The 21,910-nt window shown below is 37.4% G+C and overlaps 1 protein-coding gene across 2 annotated transcripts in view; it reads right to left on the minus strand.

Annotated features, from left to right (window-relative positions):
• Positions 1-21,910, minus strand: part of AHR (aryl hydrocarbon receptor) — a 64,387-nt gene that overhangs the window by 33,972 nt on the left and 8,505 nt on the right.

The following is a 21,910-nucleotide window of genomic DNA, read 5'->3' on the forward strand; positions in this document are numbered from 1 at the left end:
GTAACAGACGCTGTTATACTTTTCAAGTAAATGCAGGATTATAAGCTACACTACAGTGTACACCTGGGGAAGGGTGCACAGTGGGCAGGCAAAAGAGACAGAGGGGCTGAAGACAAGGAAGAATTTACCAAAAATATGCCTAGAAGTGGAGAGGATGGATGGTTTTGTGGTTCTGACACCATCTTCCCTTGCAATGTGGTAGAAGTCATACGGGCACCATACACTTCATTTCCTTAACTACGAAACCGGAATAAGAGCATTGAGCATTTCTAACTCCAGCAGCGCTGCAAGGATAAACGCAGTAGACTTAGAAGTTCAGGTTCTCCAAATGGGAGAGATTTTAGTGCCTCATATGAAAATCATATTAGATTAAAGCTTATGACTGCACAAGATTTCAGTATCATCTTTCCTGACAACTTTAGTTTGTTATACTGAACTATAAAGTTTATGAATTAAAGACCTATGAATGGTTTTAGTCTAAATATAACAAAAAAGGTAAATATTTTAATGGCTTTCTATATAGGGAGCAGAAAAAGGGGAGAAAAGGTTGGACTGGATTTCATCGCAGACACTTTTACTAAAGACTGCTTAGGAAGTCACACATGACAGAAGCCTGTATTTTTGGTCAAGCATCAGAAAGCAGAATTAGTAGCAGCATGCATTATATCATGTTGTTAAGGGTTAGACTGTGATGCAAAGGAAAACTATTTTATTCATTACAACCCTAAGGAGGAGGGAAGGAGAAAGGCAAGGAAGGGTGCAAAAAAGGGGAACTGGAACTTAAGAAGGGGAACCTATAAATCAAGATAGATACTCAAACAGTATTTATTAAGCATCATCAATTAACTGACCCACTGATAAACAAAGAAAGCTCCTGCCTTGAGAAGAATGCCCAGGGGGGCAATCACACAAAAAACAAAAGATGAGTGATAGTATCTCAGACTTCTAATACAAGATTTCAGTTCCACGTCACAATTTCACTCTTTAGATGAACTAATTGCAGAGTTTATTTTGTTGGGGAGGGGAGGGGTTGAGGGGGTTTGAGGTTTTATGTTTGTTTTTGTTTGTATTGCAGGGGTATTTTGTTTGTTTTCAAACTATTTTGGCATACAACTTATTGTGAGAATCTGACATCGCAAGGAACCTTTCTAGAGTTGTGACACTACCTGGCCATGGAATTGATAAGGTACCCATGGCGTGCTGTTGCAGTATCTTGATCTCTGGAGCTGACAATTCTATGCCACAATTTAAAAGGAATTTCCATCCGTTTCCACATAACTCTGTTCCAGTTTTACAGAAAATATGGGACTTTGCTAGACACACAGAAAGAACTGCCCATTTCACTGACTCTTCATTTCACACACATATTTTCTTGTTCAGGAATTCCATATATTCTCATTTCTAAAGAAACTTGGACATTTGAAACTCTGTACGTAAGTAATTACCATTTCCTCTTGAAATGCTTTTTGAAGCATACTCAGCCTTCACTGCAGCTGAAATGCCGTTAGGAGGCTAAGCTGGAAGGTGTAATATCTTAAAGGAGACAAAGCAACATTTTCAGTCAGTAACTGCTGTAAGAATTTAAGACTTGAGAGGGACCACATCACCACATTAAATTCAAGCTAAATCTGAAGAATACTTAGTCCCTCCTCTTTTTTTCTGGTATATTCACTGACAGAAACCGTAACCCCTAGTCTTCACTGTGCCACGCTGAACACCACAAACCCAGTCATCTCCTGTAATATACACTCCCTAGGCCACCTCTGCAGCTGTTCCAATTACATTCACAAGACCATAACTTGATTTTACAAACTGAATGACATCTTTATCTCAGACCTTATAGAGAATCTCAGTTGTTTTAAACTGAATTTGACAAATGGAGTAACCATGCGTTATGGGAACTGACCATCCAATACCATCTCCAAGACTTCTTCAGGAGACTCCACCAAAATCTTCAGAAGGAAGAAGCAAAAGACAACTAGTCCAACTTAATGAACAGTCCTCCCCATCACTGTATTTAAGTCCCACCAGAAAAGCTGAAACAAGAACAACTACAGGTTTATAAAAATACTTTTCATTGGTATTTATTAGCTGTAGCTACTGAAGAGAAAAACATTCTTAATTTAGTAGGTCATTTGAACAGTTATTGTCTGGGTCCCAGACTTCCGAAAACAGTTACACAATAGGAAATACTGTTTTAACATTGGCAATTGAAATAAAGATTGATATGGCTATAGGCCAGAGTACTGTACAAGTCAACTCCAAAAGGCCAGATCCATAAAAAGGACCTGATACATGAAACGCACTGACCACAAAGTACAGGATCAGTCCCTGATCCAGTCCCTGCTGAAAGGGCTATTACGCTCTCTTATGGGATGGATGCTTCACCTAGTCAAAAAAACTCAGTTTTGAAAGGACTTTAGATCAAGTGAGATAATTAAGAGAAATCATAAGTCATTTAGTAGGGAGTGTACTGAATTAATCTTGTCAGCACATTTCTTATGATGTAAAAATGTTTGTGGGGTGTTGGGTTTATTTTTCGTTTGTTTTATTTGTCAGGCTACAACGTCAGTAGGGATATCTGCCCACAAAGCGGACACTGCAATGGAGAATTAGCATTCACTGATTTTGGCCTCCACATAGAAAAGACACAGAAACAAGCTTAGAGCCAAAATTTGATGGCAGCTTTATTTATAATGAATGTAATAATGTGCGCACATTTGCTTGTGAACACCTGCATGATATTAAACTTGTTTTTACAGTTACATAAATTTTTCAGGTTCTTCCCAAGATAAATGTACTTTGGTTTCTTTGCTTCAAAATTTCAGACTGAAGTTTGTGCCATGCCTTTATCAAGTATATTCAGATTCATACTAAAGTAAGCACAAATCAACTCATATTTTAATGGTGGCATCTGTCACATTTTTTTTTTAATCTGCTGCCAATACAGCAGAAGATCAAATGAAATGAAATCTAAACATGAGGTTTCACTTACCCTGCCACAAGAAATAATGTTCAAGGTGGCAAAGACAGATCTGTTTGGTAATTATGTATATTCTGCTAAATTGTTCCATATGCTTAGAATATTTGGGATTTAGCCAGGAAGAAAAGCAAAAGCACTTCTGGTAGTTGAGCAGTTCCTCCCCAGAATATGTGTCAAGTTATCTTTGCACGACTGATTCTTAGGTAAAGAGATTTATATTAACTATTTCTGTTCACTATGTTCACCAGAGAAAAAACATGTAATTCTGGAAATATAAGCATTTAACTTAACAGTTTAAAATATGAGAGAAAACTGTGCAAAAATACTTTTAAGTACTCTTGGCTATTTCACTCAATCAACTCCATTCATTTTACTAGGCCTTTTGAATTATTAACAACATTTATAAAGATATTCCTTTGACAGCTGTCATTAATAAGATATATTTTTATATAAAACAGCCTAGTGCAGTTGCAACTATTCACCACCTCTGTTTAATCTTTTAATAGAAACTAAGTTTCACTCCTGTATTTAAGGCATTTGCTTTAGTTCTAAAATTAATCCATCTAATTAAAGATTAGCTTTGATAACACAGAATGAGAAACTATTATTAGTTAATATATTAATTAATAACAAATATATTAATTAATAACATATTAATATAATTAATATGTTAGTGAGGGAAACATAGAGGACAGATTACAAGATGGCAGGGAGCTCTGCCCGGGATTCAGAAGGTGACCGTTACTGCTAGGAACCCCACTTCTGTCCTGCCTCCCAGGCCTTTGTGCAAGAGGATTCTGAACTTATCAAGACTCTTTTAATTAGTGGTTGTAAACTACATCATATTCTGATGATAATTTTTTTTCAAATATACAACTGCTATGAAGTATTTTGTAGAAATGAGTACCGACTGATTCAAGGCACAGCTTCGTACCATCACCCTGAGCTTATGGTACAAGAGAAGGAACAGCAACATGAGAATTTTTGGCAAAAGCTATATGCATCTCCCTTACTGCCTTGCACGTCACCATTTCTGTAACTGACAATCATAGTTTAAGGAATTAATTCTACCTTTACATTTAATACATCACGTAAGTTCATAAAAGGAAACAGAAGAATGTTTCTATTTCTCCAACAGAGATGAAAACTACTTAGAAGCATTTGATAGCACTTACAAACAAATTTTGGATATAATTTATTAATTCTGCAGTTCAGTTTCAGATATCTGCATTCCTAATGACTGTGAAGTTGAATAATCCTCATTCCTATAGCAAAACACAAGTAATAAGATGGAAACAAATTCAACAGTTCAAAGAGCAGAAGGGTTTCATCTATGAAGGTAAGATACCCACCCATTAAACACTACCCCCAGCTTGCCTTCCCACCTGAAAGTAGACATTACTAGCTTTACAACTTGGGTAACTTCAGCAGCAGACATATTTGCCTTTAAACTGTGATAGTTCACAGCACATGGTGCTCATGTAAAACAAAAACAATAGCGCTTCCTTAATATGGTGAGTAGCAGACTGCAGCAACTCAATGCTCACAGTCACCCAGCTTCAGCCACTGCTGCAGAGCTCAACTGCTACGGTGAGCCAGAAGCCCAAATAAAGTTTAATAGAATGTATTTAATAAAATCAGCTGCAACCTCCCAATTTTGTAAGCCTCTTTGCAAATATAAAATATTTGCAAATGTGATGGCCAAATATTGTGTCACTGAATCCAACATCACATTTATCATCAAAGAGAGCAGATGACCACTAATATATTTTCCCTACAAATGTTATTATTCCACAAACAGCTCTTAATTCTCTCTGACCCAAACATATTCCAATAAACCAACTAGGCTGTGCAAGGCTGATGGAAACGTTAGTGATTTATGTTATTTTACCAATTAGGAAAAGTGAAATGAGCCTGTACTGTCTCCAGTTTTGTGGTACCTATATGTATTAACTACTTGGGAGAAACAAAAAATTCACCCTGCTAAAAGCATAACTTCTGACTGGTGTCTCAGGCATGTTTAAAAACAAAAGTTCAAGTGCAAAAGGGAATTAAAAAGCCATATTACTAGTGATGAATACAATATGTGAGCAGAGGAAGGTACAGACCTGTACAAAGCTAAAACAACAGGTGGGATAGACATGGCCTGTTTTGCACACAGCACATCCAGAACCTCTGAGATGGAACTGATCCTGTGCGGTCTCATAAGACAGACAAGAAATTTCCAGGCATTCCTCCTTCAGGACAGCCTGGCTTTCTGGGGCAATCAAAAAGTTATCATATTGCTATGAACTTTCCTAGCCTACTTCTAGCTTTAGCAACAAAAGAAGTCATTAAAAAAAAAGCAGTGTCTATGATATCAGATTTGTTTTCCCACTCTTCATGCATGAAAAGTTGTGAAAACTACTGATACTTGCCTCTCTCCTCAGACATAACTGGCATAATTTAAGGGTGAATTATAAACAAACTAGATGGAGCTCAGTAATGTATTTCTTCAGAAAGTAACTATGGGTGTTTAGTCTAGTTAGTACTGTAGTAAGTTACAACTTTCTGCTTTTATGTACCAAATGCCATTTTCATCCTTAGATACTAGCGCCAAAAAAAAAAGTCTGCTATTTTGTTCCAAACATTTAGCAATATTACACCAACTATGCACACATAAATATACAGCTGCCAGCTTTGCAGAATAAATTCAAGTGACAAAATACTAGACATCCAACCTGTTCCGTGAAAGCAACTCATTCTGCAAGCAAAACAGCAAAAGCATCTGCTATAAAAAATTCATCCTGCTCATAAAACTAAGAATCAAATGAGTATCAGAGCTGATTACAGCTTTCATTGTTGTATGGCAAAAAATTAAAAAATAATCAGCTTTTATACAACTATTTATTTTTTGCACCTCTCTGCCCCGTTTACCTTACGCATGTAACTTCCTTATCCAGAGCCTTTAAGTGGGTGACAACTCATCTTTCAATTCAAGAAACACACAGTCCATTATCACATTCAGAAAGGAGACGGCAGCATTTATTTTCAGAGAAGTACGTGGAAAAGACAATGCTGTAGCAATGTTATAATCAAATTTACTGCATCAGCTAACAATTTACCAGGTTGAGATTAATTTTTGCGTTACCAGAAATGACACAAGTATCATTCAAGTGTAAATTGGTTAAGGCTATTATCGATTTCTTGAGAGGAAAATAATTCAGTTTGTGGCTTTAATATACAACTACAATATAGTGAATATCCCATAATATGGATTTTTTTATTTCCTAGGTTGATTTTTGACAAAAAGTAGCATTTAGTGAAATGTTTTAGTGCTTTGGTTCCTACTGATTGTAATGATGAAATCACAAACAAAAATATAAAGCTATTAAAATAAGGAACTGATTCCCTAACATCTCACAGATGCTGCCAAATGAACTACACCCTCTGTTAAGCATTAAGTATCTAATTAAGGGAGAATAAATCCTCCTGTGTCATATCACAGTGGTCACACTAAAAGTGATAATCCTGACTGCGTATCTTCCCAGAGAACCTTCCATATATATATATGTCTGAAGTATGCCTATGAACATTTAATAGTATGATTTGTATTTTAAAAGTCCCTTGAATGTGGCGTTCAAATTCTTGATGCTTAAGAAGTGTCCTAATAGCACCTACTGGGTTCTTCCATCAGAGAAGGTGAACAGAAAGGAGAGAATCCAGCTGTGACATATAAAGTCAGTAAACACCTATAGGAAGACAGGAATTACCTGCAGGGAAAGATCATGGAGCCCTAGAATGATGCCTGTAAGAAGCACATAGCTGTGCACAGAGTGCCATCATGAAACATTACGTTAGAAAATTTGAAAATGTCTGAAATAGTTGTATTCTCACTGCTATAGCTTGCTAAAGAAGGGGAATGAAAAAAAAAGATAAATCAAGGCAATTCCTCCAAAAGTCTCCTGAACCTTCCATTTAATTTAATATGGCTCTAATCTGACATTTACTTTATTACAGCTGTGGGTATAGGGTTGGCTAATGCAGCCAAAAAATCTTCACAATACTTGAAAGATACCTCAAGTATGAAAATATTTATATACAATGTCAATTTCCATGTTTTTCATCCTGAAAGGAATGTGACCCACTTTACGAAAGAGAGCAACCGTAGACTTGGGAACCATTACCAAATCAGAAGGGAGACAGACCTTTTCCCATACGACTTCACACACGTAAGATCCCATAAAGTTTCAAGCAGCACATGATTTTGAACATCATTGAAAGATTCTGCAAAGGCCATTTTCTCTGAGACAGATTTAAAGCAGAAGTGTTTTCTGAACAGTTCTAACCATCTGATAGTTTATCATCTGAATCTGCCCCTTTCTACCTTCCCTTCCTGTTCATTGCCATTTATGTCCCTTAATCAGACAAGTCCTCTCCAAGAGACTATAAATAAATTTGCATATGGGCTTCCTGGGAGAGAAGAGGCAAAAATGAACATGGCTATATTCCTTCCTAGGACACTTACAAGCTTAAACTGGGAAAATAAGGTGAGGGGCTAAAAATGAGAGAGTCTTAGCTGTTTATCACCAGGTTAGTCACTAACAGTCAGGTATGAGACCTCAGTTAGAGGAAGGCACAGAAAGACATCAGATAATCTGCTCCCACTCTTGCACTTCGGTCTCCCTCTCCATTAAAAGACAGAATTAAAACTAACTACAAAATAGCCCTCCCAAAATCATGTCTTTGTATATAGATGTAATGACTCATTTGAGCCATACTGTTCCAGAGATGAGAAGCATTTCAGAACACGAGCTGCTCCTTAGCACTGCTACTTGAACTGATGAATGGAAACACAAGCAAAACAGTAGCACAAGAAACACACCTCCTTTGCACTAAACATATAGACTGGAATGGACGTTGCAGGTGACATAAAACGGCAGCGAAGTAATTTGAAGCTGGGAGGTGTGGAATAAAACTGCTTGCTAAGGTTCCTCTCAAACACAGCCATGTTTCCCAACTTTTGGGAAAGTTTTTTGCCACATTCTTCTGTTTTGGTCTAATTCAGACAGATTCAAATCCTGCGAGAAAAAAAGCTTGTAAGGTTCCTTCAGTGTTCTTGCACGCATAACAGGTAGAGCCTGATGTCATTATTTCTAAAAGTTTGCCAGCTCAGGCACGTCCTCTTCTGTCATTAGTATCTCTAATACTTTCTCCTTCTAAGTTAGAAGTGGCAGTGTAAGACTCACTACATTTCTTCTGCATTATTAGTAATCCAGCTCTTTGCTTGAATTACTTTTTCCTATATAGTTTATAACAATTAGTACAATATTCCACCATTCCATCTTTTTCTAGGCTTCCTTATGCTTAAAGGAAAATGTTCTTCTTTCTTAGTCTAACTACGCTTTTAAACTTCTCATTTGTATACACAGATTTTACAGCTTTCTCTCTCTTTTACCAGGTGTCTGTCTTATTTAATTCTCTGACCAAGCATCCTAATGATTTTGTAGGTGCCCTCTGCTTTTATCCAGTCTTGGCTCCAATTCCACCCCACCCCCCCCATTTTTTTTTCCTCTATATTTTACTGGAAAAGCATTTGCTGGAGGTCAAAAATAAAACATCCATTTCACGTATTCATAACTTCGAACTTTTGCCCCAACTTCTGATTCTGAAAATACCCCAAATCATATTTTATGAGCAGGCAGCTCAGATCCATTTGGTGAAGGGTAACCTGCTTGCACACACAGGCCCACTCTCACAACTAATTTTTTTTCTTTACAATCAAGGCCTTCCATTGTTTACAGAAGTTAACCTTTACTTGGCCTGTACAGCAAAACAAGATCAGGGTTTGGGGTTTTTAATCTTATTGTGACTACTGCAAGCACTTTCAATTAAGCAAGCAGAAGTTGTGCCTGAGAAGGAAACGTCCTTGCACAACATAGTACTCAAAAGCCCAGGCAATTAGCCACTTTTTTTTTTTTTTAACATTTTCTCCAGCAGTGTTTCTGTATCACTAATGCAAAAATGTTAAAACATCAACAGAAACACCATAACTTACAGTGAACTGAAACTGCCTAGTAACCTCTTCTTCTGATATGGTTTGAGAGAAGCAAATGTCTATTTTGCTCTTGAATGCTGAAGAGAGTTAAATATTTAAGTACTTGTTTTAAAACATTTTCAAAATATATAAATCAGACTAAACACAATTGGAAAGCCTGTGGACAGTCTTCTGCTAAACTTTTCCTAATTCAGCTCAAATATAAAAATCTCATAACATCAGCAATTTAACCTCAGAAATTTCTTGACAGATCTCTTGACTTTTGAGGAACCAGAAACGTCACAAGTCTGAAAAATAACATTCTAGTACTAGACCCACTAAAATGGAAAACTAGCATGAGCATCAGGAGTTTAGTGCCTGAGCTCTTATGGTGCTTTCTCTTCTTGCCCTGACAAATCTCCAGACTGTTGGCTAAATCCCACTCCTCAAGTCACGGCTCCTACCATCTACAAAATTCACTGCTACCAGACAGTAAAGTTGTATTAGCAACTACAGAACAGTTATGACCAAAACTGGATTTCTTTTCCACATGTAGGGTTTTTTTCCATGTAGAACTCGCTCCATTTTCAATACCTTGCACAATATTCTAGTTCTCTCTGAGACATAAGAAGAGGGATAGTTTATCAAGTTAGTTACATGGCAGATGGTGTTAACAACCCTACTGGCTTATACAAAAATGCCTACTGCATGCTGAGAGCAAAATGCTTTGCAAAAGGTAAGTTCCAGAGTAATTTAATTCTTTTCCCTACAATATCATACCCATGTAGAGTCAGAGTTTCTTTTACAAGCATTTAAGTAGGTATGGCATTCTTCGACATAGCTGAAGCTATGACATTGAAGAAACACAGTTTCTGGTTTTAAAAGCACTTTTTCAGAATGAAGACACTAGATTTTACTAGATTTGCCCAACATATATACCATAAAGGTATAAAAACCTGTTCTAAAACAACACATAGATAACCCTGGAACTTAAAGTTTAATCAGATTGTGTATGAAATTTTCCTCAACTTTCAGAGGATATTTTCTTTTGACTCATTCCCAAAAATGCAGCTCAGCAAGCCCTGAATTGTTTGTTGAAGCAGACTGGTGTTTCTCTTAAGGCTGTTAAAAGATAAAAATAAATAAAATAAAAAATTCCCTGTTAAAGATCTGAAAAACCATTATATACCACCGAACTGCTCACAGTAAAAACCAAATCACACTCTGATACACAGGGCAGCTGAACTCAGGTTTTTTGCATGTTCTTAACCTTTTTAATGTGGCTTTTTAAAAAAAAGTAACAGCATTATTAAGTGTGGAATGTTACATGTTTATACAGTAGTCTCCCTTAAATGGGGGACATATCTTTAGTTTGCCACAAAGTGGCACTTAACACACTGCTATGTTTTCTTAAGTAGAAGGAAAAACCAACAACCAAGTTGTGTATTTGTTTTTTCCTTAAGTGAGTAACTGCGTGATGCTGAACTTAGTTCACAGCATGCTAATTAATCACTCCAGAAACACCACATTAAGTCAACATGTGCCTACCTCCACAAATGAGTTCAGTCATTGCATTTAGAAGACTCAAGTCTTTGTTCACGCAAACACTTTCACTACCTAAAGCAGATGTTCCCAAACTGTGCTATGCAAGACACTTCAAAGTTATTTTACGTGTGTGGTAAGCATTAGGAGCCACTGCTCCTGAGCAGTAGAAGGGGAGGAAAAAAAGAAGGGCGGGGGGGGAAATCAGAAGCTGTTGCAGCCACTATGCAATAAAAGCTCATTCCCTTAAAGCCTACAAGCATGTGTGTGCTTCTTGCTCAGAATACCCCCATCAGGCTCCCAGATTAGGAGAATGTAAAAGGGAGAATGAGATTTATATGGGAGTTGAAAGGCAAGCAGCCATTTTTGCAAGCAAGAAAGAGGCAGAAGGTTACAGGACCATGAAGTTTAGGATCAGGAATAAACTATTATGTCTTTGTCAGCAAGGGTCAATGGTATCTATATGCTGTCTGGGAACTTCCAAGCTTCTAAAACATCAGCAGTAGTCCTCCTCAACTTAACACAGAACCTGGGGTTGAGAAAGAACCACCCTGAATCCAGCAACATGACATAGCTATAATGCAACAGAACAGCAATTAGTGTAGAGAGTATTTATGGCCAGCCAGTTGTAACTAGTCAGCTGATGCCAGAATTTTAGTTCAGGATTTTTTGTTTGTTTTGTTTTTTGGGTTTTGTATTTTTGGTGGTGGGGAGGCTGTTTTTGTGTTTGGTTTGAGTTTTTTTGTTGTTTTTTTTTTTTTTTTTAAGCACACATAGGGAATAACTATTTTTGCTTTTATCATTTACTTTACATCTCAGGAAACATGCAGTTGTTCAAATTTGTCAACTCTCACTTGGTCTTTGAAGCTTAATAACCACATACCAAACCATATACTGCTTGTGGTTTCAAGACTTACAGGCAATGAACTCTTGTTCCATAACTGTCACAGACACAACAGTCACCTGCGGAATCACCTAAACCATATCCTGACACACCCACATTTCTTCTGAGGTATTTCCCACTCAATTGTTTGTCTGGGTACATCTTCCTTGCTTCTACAAGAATGGTCAGCGAGAGGTGCACGCCTGTAAATTGTAACTTACCAGACCTATGATACTGCTTTAGCCACAAAAAGGGGAGAAAAAAATCTTGCTACATTTTTTCGACTTTCCATCCCTCACCTCAAAAAGAAAGTGAATTTAATTCCTTCCTTGTGGAATGAGATCTAATGGGAGTTGAACCTAGATGCACAGAGTTACCTGCCTATGATATTTTTGGTTTTTTGGACCTTTGGTTCCTAAACCAGAGTCTTCTTTTCATATAAACTTAATTTTTCCATACGTTAGAACCACGCAGAAAGTCTATATGCATAGAGCTAATCAGACATCACATGTTGTTTAAAAATCATCATCCATTTGTTATATTTCTGATTTGTAGAAAAAACAGGTTAATACCAAGTAGAAAATGATAGTTAATACCATACTTCTTTTTGTTAAGTCACTAATTCTGAAACAAATGGTTAAACTCTTCACTAAAAGAAAACCTTATGGAAATAACTGTTCTCTCAGTTTTATGCATCAATAGTCATTTTTTATTACTAAGCCTAGGAGTCAGTTTCTTACCCCACTGAAACTGATAGGAACTCATCTGACTCAAACTTGGCCCTGGTACTCAATGTTTAACTCAAATCTGTTTGTTGGTTGTTTTTTTTTTCTTACTGAAACAATGCCTTAACTTTGGCTTCACCCAACTGATGGCTCAATGGCAACTTCATAGAATTTTTGCTTAGGAAATTTCTCTATGATTTTAACTGAAAAAAGGAAACAGTCAATTACATTCCATTTATGAAACAGGACAGTTAATTATTCTACTGATCACTTACAGTAAAATGTGATGTTGAGTTTTGCCAGTATTACATTAAAAGGGTACGGAGGTGGGTTTGGAAGGTTTCTTCACACGACCATCCAAGTCCAACCGTGGTATTTAAAGGGTATTAATGAATAAGCACTTCCTAACAGAAATCTCTTACTTAAACCAAGGAAAGAACCATACATTCCACCAAAAGAGATTAAGTTGTCTTTTTATGCCAACTCAAAACTTTTTATCAATGTAACAGAAGATTTTCTGCAATGATTGAAGCACGGCAAGGGAGTCAAGTGGGCTTTTGGAGGGTTATTTCCTTTCTAGCGCAAGACTGTCTTTTCCCTACTTGGGATATGGGACTTAGCTCATTTCACTGTCAAGGCCCATGGGCATGTCCTGTTAAAGCCAGATGCATGTTCTCAGTCTGAAAGATGAGCCCTTCCTTGTCCCTTGCAGAAATCTCTAGTCACCCCCTGCGCTTCACAGTTTGCCATCGAAGTCAACACAGTTAGACCTCAATTGTTCTACACAGAGGGGTAGAGGAATGGATCGCCTGGGACAGAACTCGAGGGATGCTCTGGAGAGACCCTAACTCACTAGCTTGGTGATATGAAAACGAGAGTCAACACTGAAGACTTTGTTAAAATCACAGGAAAAATTATCCACTGCTCTCCCATTGTCCACAAAACCAGGCATCCCTCATAAAAGGCAGTCAGGTTTGTCAGGCATGATTTGCCCACAGCTTACAGATGAATAAGACTAGTATTCTCATGGGGCAAAAGCTGAGGAAGAACTCTGTCACTTAACTAAGCCATTTCAGAGTAGTACATCCATGCTGAAGGGAAGACTGAAAGATTCAAGGTAGCTGATGCTCCTAACACTGAAGATAAGTAATTGCAAGTGTTCCAGCACAGGGCCTGAAGTCAGCTAATACAGCTTGAGTCAAGCAGAGGGAAGGGTGACACTTCAGAAATACACAGGCTGATAAATTCCTGAAAACTTTTACAGCCACAGGGCTCAAACCCTTCCTGCAGGAGAGCATAAGCTTTGCATTCTACCTTCAAATGCTGATGGGGTGCATGAAAAGAGACAACTTTTTTCCCCTCCACATCACTAGGTATAACTCATTAGCATTTATGCCACCCAATTAGCATAATGACCAGGAATTCATATGTGCATTGCTATCCTTCTGAAGGATCAGCTACAAAACACAAAATTATATATGCTAGGCTCTACCTGTCTACAAAGTTTCCCATTAAACAGGTCAAGAAAGCATGTTAACAAAAGCCTTCAGTACCAGTGTGCTGTATGACACCAGATGTATTTCAATATCCTTTCAAGTGATCAAATCAACAGCCTGGTCTCTGGTAAGATACTCCATGTAGCACCATACAGAGCATGACAGTATCAGAGCAAAATTAAGAGCAGTTGTGAGGAAAAGAAGGGAAGACTGCGATTGTTTATTCCAGGCACCTCTCTGATCATTGTCTGATAAAAGTACACCAAACAACAAATGGTATAAGCAAAGAGGAGACTGGGGGCTACCCTCACCTTTTCCTCCAAACATGCAAAATATTGATGTGGTACATTTAAAAAAAAAAAAAAATCAAAGGACAGACATCATCCTTCAGTTTGTATCGCTGATGTAGACAGCAAGAGGCAAAAATAAATTCACTGAAACTAAACACTTCAGTACAAAAAGCTAGTGTCTCATACTGGCCCACAAGAATTGTACTGCTGAAGATGTGACAGTGGAGTCAGAATATTTGACCAGCCAGTCCATGGACTTGCTCCAGTAAATTCCTACTTTATGCAATAAGTTCGAATTTGTTTTGAAGGGCCAAGTATGTATGTCTTTCAGCTTATTAGATGTTATACGATGCCACGCATAAAGTGTGTGGTACTGAGCAATTCAAAAGGCACATGGGTTGGATTTCAAGAGGCAATTATTCAGTGGAAAAAAATGAGCATCTCTGTTCAATTAAAAACAGAGTTTAGCATGCACCACTGAGGGCGACTAATTCCTATTTGTATGTCCCCTTTAATGTTCACAGCTGGCAAACAGCAAACTTACATTTTCTTAAGGCAGTTTCAGATTATTCTAGTTCTTACAGTTTACTTCACTTAAGTTTCGATAATAACTACAGTAAGTTTTATCATTAACATAATGCCTTGTTAAAATATACAGCTTAGACAGTCCATCACTGTACTGAGGTGCAGGAACCCCTGGGAGGCTTTTCCCGGGAAACATTTATCAATACATCATCTGAAACTCTGAAGAGCACTTTTGGAAATTGGTTCTCTCTTTTACCTTTTTCAGGTTCTCTTAAAAATAAATGATCAATTAATCCATTACAACAATCAAGCTCTGGTAACTAGAATTAGCTTCTAATTATCTAGCTAGATTTCCAAAACAATTCACAAAACAATCATTCTTTAACTAGTTAGAGCTCTATCAAAGCATTTATGGAGCAGAAACTGTTTTAAAAGAGCTAGGTTTTGTTTACTCAGGAAAAATTAAACAGTGTTATAACTGGCTAGAGCCATAAACATCTACAGAGCTCAATCATACAAGTCTTATTTCCTTAACAGAATACAGATAAAATCAAACCGGAAAAGCTAGGGCATTTCTCCTATCAACGAACACACACAGGAGGAAAACTGCTGAGTCATAAAGGCACATACAGCATGAAAAGCTACTCCAGTATTAATAGATCCTTTGTACACTTTAGAAGTATATTCACACTTAAGTTACCAGAACATATTTTTAAGGTCGTAGTCAAGTGAACTGTACTTGTACAAATTCAAATGGATGAATCATGAAGCCCATGGAAGACAGATGTTGAGAACCTGGTACTTCCTCTAGTTATACTTTTCCCCTCAAACTGTCTTTGGAGGAGGGGGAAACAGTTACTTCGGTTTACATAAGAAAAACAAAAAGCTCCAAATCTCATTATCTTTAGGTCCTACAGTAAAGTAATAAAAAGGTTAACAAAGGTTACAAGATTTGGAATACACAGTGTCAGAGAAGCAGCAGTACTTCCTGAGGCCAGTCTTTTTATCTTGCTATCCCTTCTGGGTTTGAATGTCATACTAACACTAACAGCATCAATCTCCAGAACACTTATATGGTTAGCGTAGAAATTGTATTCAGGCTTCGATTTTATGAACGAGAGAACATTCACTGCAACGGGTATCCAGAGCAAAGCCCAGAACAGTAATGCTTAAAACTAATCTACCTATTAACAAGGGCTATTGAGAAAAGACAAATGGTCTGCATACTGGGACAGGGTTTTCAAGAAATTTTACCACAGCTTTGCAGAACATAAGAGGCTCCTACACTGACTTTCCATATGCCTTTCATTAAATAATACATATAGGCCATAGAAGGGGAGATAACCTTTTATTTCTCTTCCTTGCAAAGGGAGTTCTAACAATGATTAATCACTGAAATACTAGAGTGCAACAGGAAAAGAAAATCCAAAGAATACATTAACTATCAGGATTTGTACCAGCTTCTCCTCTTTATCCTACAAATTTATTGACATATTAAGCTCTTACGTTGTGACATAATCAGAATTTTCAATTTTAGATGTTTGGTTTGGTGTATATTAAATGTGGATTAGAGCAATCCATAGGGGTATAGAGCTGCCTAGCTGCATGACATAGCTAGTGACACAGCATTCCTAAAAACAAAGTGTTTCTGACCAAGCTAAGAATGAGCATGTAACAATGAAAACAAACATTTTGATATTTAAGGTGACGTCACAGCTACACGGCTCTAATCATCGTTTTTGAGGATCAGAATTTAGGACTTCAAAGCTTAACCTTACTTACGTTCTGTTATGTAAAATACAAGCTAAAGTAGCCTGTAACAGACAGCCACAAATGCTCAGGATGAATCTTGGGGGACTGGGGCGGGGGGGGGGGGCGGAAATATTTAAGGCGGGGGAAGACAAACAGTGTGGAAAAACAAGCATGGATTAGGAAATCACTTGAATGGTATGATAGTCTGATACTGAAATAACCATACAATTCCAAGGTTCACATTTTGTAATAATTTTGGACTGGGGCCAGGGGGGAAGACAGTACAAAAGGAAACATAGTTGGTTTGTTTGGGTTTTGGGTTTTTCTGTTTCCAATTCCCCCCCCAACTCAGATAAGATTCAAAGTCGCTCATTCAAAAATGTGAAAATGAATTCACATGCATGGTAGAAATACTGAATACAGAAAAGCTAATTAGACAGAGAACAACATAACTTCCAAGGCTGGCAACCAAGCAAATTTAAATCTGAACAATATTTAACAGGATGATATATCTGCTAGAAGAATCACCAAGAGATGTGGTGGATTCTCCATTTAACTTCACATCAAAATCAGATAGCATCCTACAAAAGCCAGAAACAATTTCTCTCAAACTATGGGGTGTTTTCTACCTTGGGAGTACAGAAATGGCTCAAGACGGAGTCATGAATCGAGTAAGACTAGTCAAGCCCACCAGAAACTGCTGGCAACAATAAATTCCTATATACCATCAACATAAACACTTGAAAGCAGTAAGTGCAGCCTGATGCTGCTCCTCTACCTTGGAGGGCTCTACCTTTTCCGGATGTGGGAGTCAGGAGTGTCTATGTATGCAGCAGGAGGAGCAGGGAAAGAGGGTAACATGAAAGGGAAGTCACACACTTTCAAAAAATACATGAGGAAAGCTACATTAGACACACAAGGCAGGTAAATATAGTAACAGTCTGAAATAAAAGCAAGTCAGGCCAGGTCTGCTGTATTATCCTGGCCTTAACAGGTTGAGTTTTAATCAGCTGTTTTGTACTTTCAGGTTTCTTTTTCAGACCACCACCTAACACTTGGCAGAAAGGCTATCTGTACCTGCTAGACTGCAGATACGTTGCAGCCCTTCTCAATGTGACAGAATAAAATACATTGCCTCCCACTCTGCCAGTCTTTCCCATCTGTACAGTTTACCTTAAGCTGTAGGCTCCACAGGAAGAGCCACAGGCAGCCTGTTCTCTCCAATATACAGTATGATAGAACAACGGGCATCAAGGGAAAAATACATTATATCAAAGAATATATTTTATGTGATGACAATGGCTGTATTGCAAATTTAAGCTATGTTATGCCAAGGAATGTGTGTTAACTATATTACAAAGTAAAATTAGGCAATGCAAACTTACTGGAAAGAATTCTTCGTTATTTTGTTATTGCTGTGCTTGCCAGAATCACTTGCATACAACATAAGAAACCAATTCCAAACTAATTTTGAGCAGAAACTTTCTTCTCTAATTGCAGAACACTGTCCAATAAGCAAGATGGAAAAAACCACATACTTTAAACCACAAGAATTCTTAGTGAAATGGATGAAAGGATAATTAATAAGCAACTTCTTAAATTTTGTTTCTAATGTATCGATACACACACATAGCACAGCTACTTCATTTTAGATTCTGCAATCTTCTCTCCTTAATTCTCAGTATACCTTTAAAAAGAAAAATTATACCCCTAACATTAAAAAAAGTGATCAATCATATGAACTCTACTTTTATCCCTTTAATCTAACTGCTTCACCAAAACCCTGAGAAGACTCATTGTAAATGTTCCTTACTGCTGTAAAGTATTTAAATGATTATCAATTCATTATATAAGGACCAAAGCTAGAGGCAAAAGGACTTTTTCATATAGTATGCATGGGGAACACAGCCTATGCCTAAATGATTGTCCAGTTGTGCTCCAGATGCTGAACTCACACTAACCTGCACCCACACAAAGAGCTGTTGTCCTATATTCCACTTTATATTTTTCACCGCTGAATGCCCATATGCATGGGCACTTAGCATCAAAACGGAGAGAAATGTTACCAGGACAACAGATAAAGTCTTTCTTTACTGAGTGTCAGCAGACACCTGCCTGATTTATTCTGGTCTCTTAAAAATAAAAAGCTTGCCTTAAGCCACTTTCTGAAAGTATCTTACACGCACAATATAAATACTCCAGTGGTGATTTAAGCCATCCTGCTTGACTTTGAGGACTGCTAATCCACTTCAGTACAGGCAGGTAGCACCACACAGCTGAGAAGAGACACCACCTTAAATCACTTCTTATCTTTGACCTACCACGCAACTTTGACTTTATAAAGAAACAGACTTGAGACATTTTAAGCCACTACTGAAATTTCCTTCTTGACTACAAGGTCAAATTCCTACATATAAAAGCATACCAGAGTGCTTGACATGGGGGTACAGAAAGCTTTCTGACACCATGTGGACTTGAGACTAACATGACCACACAGAACTAGTATGTCTAAAGGGTAGTGATACAGATGGATCACTTAGTAGCACAACTACTACACTAACAAACTACAACAAGCAAAAGCAAGTCCTTAACAGAATACAGTCACCAACAGAAGAAAGGTGTTTTGAGGTTGTGTAAGCGGGGGGGGAAAAATGTACACCTGTTTCCTACAACCTGAAATATGGTAAGAATAGAGAAGTCTACCACGTTTGTCGACACTATGGAAAAACCTCATCTATCTAGCTCTGGAGACAATTCTGTACCATCTTAATGACTGGGGGCAGGGGAATATGTGTTTTGTTTGCGTTTTTAAATTTTTTTGTGTATATATATACACACACACACTTAGCTTTTGAAGTATCAGCAAAAAACCTTGTAGTCGTCTAAGTGAGGTACTTTACTCAAATTGATGTAACTTCTTGAGATGTCTTTCACAAAACAGTTCTTCCCTCCCCCCCAAGACTTCCGCCTTCAGAAAACAGACATTCACTCTGGATTATTTAAACTTGGAAAAATGCAAGTGTTTTCTTTGAAAAAATATCTATTGTTACAGCAAAAACTTGGGTTTCCTTTCAAGCAAGATCATATGATTACACGTTTATATTTTACTTTCCGCAGGAATTTACACACCCCCCATTTGCATCCTGTTATTCATTTAGCGTTTCCCTTTACTTCAGCATGCTGCGTTAATAAATTGGACCTGTTGGCTCAGTCTAGGCACTCAAGGTGACAATCAGTGCTCACTCTTGTATTTGTCAGATTTATTCTATAGGATTTTCTGCACATGTTTAACTACATTAAAATACTATAAAAGGTTTTATTTATTTTCAATACTGGATCTATCACAGTTATAGGTTGGCTAGTCTCGTTTATCTTCACTTTAGTCATTGATGCCAGCCTTTGAACACCTTCAGATAAATACTGATTATTAACCTGATTTGCAGTCCTACAGTTCAACGGCCTGAAAAGAAGTAGCAAAAAGCCTTTTTCTGCTAGAAAAGGTTAGGACTGCTTCCTCTGAAGCTATTCTATCTGAAGGGATAAATTAAACTTGCTTCATCTTACACTGTTCAAAATGTCTTGCAAGAAGTTAAGCAACATCAAATTACTTACCTTTTCACATCTACCAGGCTTTTTAATTTTCTGGAGACTACAGGAAAAATATTCTGCTATAATGCACCTAGTATATGCACTTATTTGTTGCTTGAAAAGTCCTTTCCTACAAAGCAAATCAAAATTCTACTACTTAATTCATTCTAACACAACTAAATACCCTATAATCTACAGCTATGGTCCAGTAAGGTAGCATTAGCTGCATGTTTGTCTGATGTGGATACTGTCCTAATGTTATGCTACTGAGTTGAAAACACAGGTTACATTTGCTTCAGTTCTGGATCCACAGCAGTTAAACTGCAACCTGAAATGCAAATATAACTTCTCTGCCACTAATGCACATCTAATTCATCATCACTCTAAACAGCTGAAAGCTACCTTCATGTTGAAATTCAAAACAAGCAACTGATGTAAATTTTGGGTTGAAGTGATTATGGCTGTCTTTACACCTAAAGCCATTAATTATTTTTTTTTTTTTCCTATACACAAATCATAGCCTTAAAACTCTTTATTCCAGGACCTTCAAATGCATATTGGGGGTGATGGGGGTGGTGTGGGGAACAAAAATCAAGGACTTCCATTACATGAGAAATTAAGATTTGCTATTATCACTCCATACCAAGTAAGGCAAAAAACTTGCAATCTTGTATTTGCTTCAGAATACATAATTAAAAAAAAGTTTCATTGAGACCAGAACTTTCTGTACAGTTCTCCAAGAGAGCACAGACAAGCCAATTTCTTTCACAGAATTCAATCTGAGATGATGTCTCACAATGACTTTGATGAAACTGATGTGCCAAGAGTACTCCCTCACTACACGGGAGCAAATCTTTTCATTTGAAAAAGCACTGTAGAAATATTTGACCAACTCTAGCTTTGAGTAGATTCCATACTAGAATTGTCCTGAACAAGCACAGAAATCAACACACCTGCATATATTCTTCAAGGAATAAAACACAGGATACAAATTTATGAGCATCAGTCAGCTGAAGCCACTAGACACAATAAATGAAAATAAATGTTCTGTATTCTGCAGGAAAAAGTGGAACTATCTTCAAGCAGTTAGGTTTCTTCAGTCCTTCCACCCATGGTATGGAGTCACTATCAAGGGGCTGAAACACTAAATCTTAAACTGATGATGACCAAGGTTATTTTAATGGCAAAAAAAAACTTAGTAAAAAAAACCACTTGCAATTTAATATCAATTTCATTGCAAGCAAGATTCCTTAGCTACAGCTGATCAACACAATTCCATCTTCAGTATAATATTGCAAAACTTCACTGACCGATAAAAAGAGGACACTTTCTTAAATACAAGCTCCCTGCTTTATTCCAGCAATGAAAAGGACCAAACTGTTTCTCCCTTTGAAGAAACTGGCATGAAGCCAGCCATTGCATCTCATCCTACAGAACAACTGGTAGTGAAGGAGAGGGGTAGGACTCCTTGGCCAACTCTGAGATGGTGCAAGAGAACACGTGCTTGTGGCCTGATTACTACTCTGAGTGCTGCTGTATTACCCTTGCCAGGACTCGGACCAGGGAAAACCTGCCCACACAACTGGAGAACCTTAGCTGTCATTTTAATGCCTCATGCCCTGCATTAACCAGGGCTTTGACACAGGAAAGACTTTGCCTCTATTTCTTTACAAGTCACCTTTGCAATAAACTATAGGAACGGTGCTAGCAATTATTCTATATCAAAACAAAGTCTTTCTTTATGCATCATTAAGCAAAACATACAGCTGATGGGAACTCATATGACATGTTTTGAACAGTAACGGTTTTATGAAGGCGATTTTCAGAGGGGGGAAAAAAAATCTCTTCAGTATCTTTGAAAGTCTAAGGAAAAGGACTGGAAGACTCATTATGGGCAATATTACTTCCAAATCCAAAGCTTTTAAAGATTGGTGATTTAAGTGAAAAGTAAGTAGTTACATTTGGTTTTGAAGAAACTGGAAAGCTTACTTTATACAGTTACATTGTATATACCCACACACTAGATGCTCCATTAAAACACAGATAGATTAATGGTTTTAAGTACTTAAACAGCTGAAATCAACATAGAGTATGAAAAGAATTTTACAAG

This window comes from Phalacrocorax carbo, chromosome 2, assembly GCF_963921805.1.
Source record: "Phalacrocorax carbo chromosome 2, bPhaCar2.1, whole genome shotgun sequence".
NCBI lineage: Eukaryota > Metazoa > Chordata > Aves > Suliformes > Phalacrocoracidae > Phalacrocorax > Phalacrocorax carbo.